This window comes from Octodon degus, unplaced genomic scaffold, assembly GCF_000260255.1.
Source record: "Octodon degus isolate 3935 unplaced genomic scaffold, OctDeg1.0 scaffold00117, whole genome shotgun sequence".
In the NCBI taxonomy this organism is placed as follows: domain Eukaryota; kingdom Metazoa; phylum Chordata; class Mammalia; order Rodentia; family Octodontidae; genus Octodon; species Octodon degus.
The window spans coordinates 638,354-643,319 of record NW_004524693.1 but is presented as its reverse complement, the minus strand read 5'-3'; positions in this window follow the sequence as shown (position 1 = coordinate 643,319).

The following is a 4,966-nucleotide window of genomic DNA, read 5'->3' as shown; positions in this document are numbered from 1 at the left end:
ATTTATTTATTTATTTTGGGGTGTGTGTGTGGCCAGCTCAGCCCGCCTGGGGGCGGGACTGGCTGGCATGTGGTGCTGGGGGATTGAACCGCGGTCCCTGTGCATTGCTAAACTTGTTCTAAGTAGGTGCTTTAGACCACTGAGCCATCTCACCAGCCCCACCAATCAGTGTTGAACCTTAAAACACCACAAAAACAGAAAGCAATATTCAGTGATTAACAATTTCATAGCCTTCAAAAATCTGAGAAATGAGTACTCAGATAAATTTTATCTTTGCAAGCATGTTTTTAAAAATTTTTAGAGACAAAAAAGAATAAAAATGACATAGCATTTCAAAACAAAATGATAGTAAATTAACAATGGTCATTATGTTGCATATTGCTGTCTTCAAAGTAGTTGCTCAGATTACCAGGCATAGGCATGCAAAATTAATCAAACAATATAAGCACTAACTCTTTCAATTAACTAATAGAAATTAGTAGTACAATTACTTTAGCTATCTTGTGTATATACAGAATGTTATAAAAATGTAGGCATTCTCATTTTAATTATTTCCTGTGTCTTGAAAAAGTATTCTCCCCATTTTAAATGTTTTATATTAAGAATTTCTTTAACATACACTTGTTATATACATATATTATATATAAATATGTATTATCAATCATTTCCTTTTGTTTTAGATGTAAGAGCATGCTTATGTTAAATAATCACATAAATTGTGACATTATTTTTATGTAATATCTTTCTGTTTATGTGGTTCAAATATAATCTTTCCTTAAAAAAAGTTCCAAGCTGGGCTGGGGCGATAGCTCAGTAGAATAAGCGCCTGCTTGGCAAGCTCAGGGTCCTGAGTTCAATCCCCGGTACCGCAAAAAAAAAAAAAAAAGTCTCAAGTTGACCCTTTTTATGACTGAAAAGTTCTCTATTGCATAAAAAACACATATTTCTTTTAATCTATTCCTCACTTGATGGGCATTTGGGTTGTTTCCAAGATCTGGCCATCACAAATTGTTCTGTTATAAACATGGATGCACATAGATCACTGTGATGCAATGCTTTTAATTCTTCTGGGAAGATAGCAAGAAAGACAATAGCTGGGTCAAAAGGGACCTCCAGTCCTAGATTTTTAAGGAATCTGTACACAGATTTCCACAGCGGTTGCACCGTTTTATACTCCCACCAACGGTGCAGAAGCCTGCTTTTATCCCACAGCCTCTCCAGCATTTGTTGTGGGTTTATTTCTTGATAATAGACATTCTTTCCAGGGTGAGATGGAATCTGTGTTGTTTCAACTTGCATTGCTTGAATGATCAGTGATGTTGAACTTTTTTTCATATATTTATTTGCTGTTTGTATATCTTTTTTAAAAATAAGCACTAACTGTTCTTTCAGTTAACTAATAGAAATGAAGTATTATGGGGATCAAACTCAGGAGCCTTGAGCATGCCAGGCTGGCGCTTATGCTGAGCTGTCTCACTGGCCCTGCTATTTATATTTCTTCATCTGAGAGATCTGTATTCATCTCAGTTGCCCATTGTTGGATTGGGTCTTTAAATTTGGGAGGTCTGAGAGTTTTTTATATATTATCCATAGTTATCCTTTGAGACAAGGTGGCAAACATTTTTTCCCACATTGTGGGTTGTCTCTTCACTGTTGGTGGTTTCTTTTGCTGTGCAAAAGTTTCTCAATAAGATAGTATCCTAATTGTTGCTTCTTTGTGATAGTTTTATTCATAAAGTCTTGGAAACACCAGTGTCTTCAAGAGATTTACCTACTCTGTCTTCCAAAAGATTTAATGTTTCTTGTTGTTTCTCTCTCTCTCTCTCTCTCTCTCTCTCTCTCTCTCTCTCTTTTTTTTTTTTTTTTTTCAGAACTGGGGATTGAACTCAGGCCCTTTCACTTGCCAGGCAAGTGCTTATTCAACTTAGCTATCTCCCCGGCCCCTAATGTTTCTGTTTTAATACTTAGATCTTTGATTGATTTCAAATTCAGTTTAGCTCACGGTGAAAGATATGGGTCAAATTTTAGTTTGCATCATGTGCAGAGCCAGTTTTTCAAGCACCATTTTTTAAAGAGGCTAACTTTCTTTCCATGGATATGTTTGGCACCTTTGACAAAGATAAGGTGACTGAGTACGTCTGGAGTTGTTTCTGTATCTTCTAATCTGTGCTAATGATTTTTGAGTCTGGTTCTCCCCCCCCCCCAAATGTCAAGCTGTTTTCATCAACAGTAGTTTTATAGTATAATTCCAAGTCGGGGAATGTGATGCCCCCTGCTTTGCCTTTGTTACCCAGACTTGCTTTTGGAATTCTAAGTTTCTTCTGGTTTCAAATGAATTTTACAATTATTTACTCTAGGGGCTGGAGAGATGGCTCAGTGGTCTAAAGCACCTACTTGAAACAAGCTTGGTAAAGCACAGGGACCGCGGTTCAATCCCCCAGCACCACATGCCAGCCAGCCCCGCCCCCTGGTGGGCTGAGCTGGCCACACACACACACACAATAAATAAATGTAATAAATAAAAATAAATAAATAAGTAAATAAATAAATAAAAACAATTATTTACTCTAATTCTGTGAGATATTCTGTTGGAATTTTGATTGCAATTGCATTGAATCTATATAAGTTTAGGTGACATAGCCATTTTCACTGCTTTGGTTCTTCCACCCAAGAGCAAGGGCTATCTTTCCATTTTTTAAAATCTTCAATCTCCTTTTACAGAGTACTGCAGTTTTCAAAGTAAGGTTCTCTTACATTCTGCATTAGATTGAGTCCTAAGTATTTCATTTTTCTGAATGTTACTGTGAAAGATATTGGTTCCCTAACTTCTCTCTCAGAGAGTTTGTTATTCTTACAAACAAGGAATAGGAAAGCTATTTTTGATTTTTGAGTGTTGACTTCATATCTAGCTACACTACTGAATTTGCTTATTAAATCTAGTGGGTTATTAGAGAAGTTTTTAGGTCTTCTAAGTAGAGTCTCACATCATCTAATAATAATCGTAATTTAACTTATTCCTTTCCTGTCATTATTCCTTTTATTTCTCTCTCTTGTCTAATTCCTCTTGCTAAAGTAATAAAAGTATAAACAAATGACGTCCTTCTCTTGTCCCTGATTTTAGAATGAAAGTTTTCAGTTTTTGCCCATTTAGAATGATGTTAGATGTTGGTTTGTCATAGATGGCTTTTATCAGATTGAGATGAAGACTATCTATTAAAATTTTCTGTAGGGCTTTTATTGTGGATGAATGCTAGACTTTGTCAAAAGTTTTTTGTGCATCTGTGGAGATGATCAAATGGTTTTTTTTGTTTGCTCTCTTATTATGCTGTATTACATATATGGATTTACGTATGTTGAGCAATCCTTGCATCCCTGGGATGAATAAGTTAGTTGTGCTGTATTATCTTCTTGATTACTTCCTGCTTTGTTTTCCAGTATCTTATTGAGGATTTTTTCATCTATGTTCATTAGGGAGATTGGCCTATAGTTCTCTTTCTTAGTTGGGTCCTTCTCCAGTTTTGGTATCAGGGTAATGCTTGCTTCTAGGAATAGAACATGGGAAAACTGCTTCCCTTTCAATTTTGCTAAATGCTGTAAGAAGTAGTAAGAGTATTTCCTCTCTAATTCTCTCATACAATTTATCAATGAATCCATCAGGGCCTGTTTTTTATTTTTATTTTTTGATAGGTTTTAAATTATATCTTCAATTTCATTGACTGATATTGGTTTATTTAAAAATTTTATATCTTCTTAACTCACATGTGATAATCTGTACACATCTAAAAATCTATTCATTTCTTCTCCATTTTTCACCTTATTAGAATACAAATTCTCAAATTAGGTATAGAAGATATTCTGGATTTCTTCAGGGTCTGTTGCAATTGCAGCTTTTCCATTCCTAATTGTATGGATTTGAGGCTTTCCTTTTTATGATTAGGTTGACTAAGGATTTGTTGACTTTGTTTAGTTTTTCAAAGAACTAACTCTTTGATTCATTGGCTCTTTGTATTATTTTTTTTTAGTCTCCAATGCATTAGATTTTTGCTTGTATCTTTATAGTTTTTCTCCCTTTTAGCTTAGCCTGCTCTTCTTTTTTCTAGAAGTTTGAGCTTCATCATTAGACTATTTGTGCTAGTTTTGTTTTCCTGATATGGGTACTCAATGCTATAAATTTTCCTCTTTGGGTTACTTTCATTCTCTCCCATGAATTCCAGTATGTCGCATTCTCATCGTCATTTAACTGTAGAAACTGTCTGATATCTTCTTTAATTTCATGTGTGATTCATTGATTGTTCAGGGGGTTGCTACTTTATTTTCATATGTTTATGAAGTTCTTCTGGTTTCTTTTGCTATAGATTTCCAATTTCATTGCATTAAGGTCTGTATGCATAGGATAATTTTAATTCATTTCTATTTATTTAAGCATGTTATATGAACTAGCATGTGCAGCAAAATATTCCATTTTGGAGAATGTCTCATGTGCAGCTGAGAATGTTTATTGTGATGTTATGGGAGAGGATATTCTGTAGACATCTACTAAGTCCATTAGTTCAAAAGTTTGGTTCAGTTCTAATATTTCATTAGAGATTTTAGGTCTAGTTGATCTGTCTTAGAGTGACTTGGGGTATTGAGATGCCCCAATACAGTTGTAGTATGCCTTAGGGCTTATTTGATTTTTCATGGCCATTAATAGTTTTTTTGTTTGTTTGTTTGTTTTGTTTTTTTTTGGTGGAACTAGGGATTGAACTCAGGCCCTTGTGCTTGCCAGGGAAGCACTTATTCCACTGAGCCATCTCCCCGGCCCTCATTAATAGTTTTTTAATGTATTTAGTACAGGGTCTACAGGGTCTCACTATGTAGACTGGACTTGTAGTGATCCTCCTGTTTTCAGCCTACCAAGCACTGGGATTACATACATGTGCTACCACACCCAGTCTCAATCACCTTCTCCGTACGACCCCTGGGC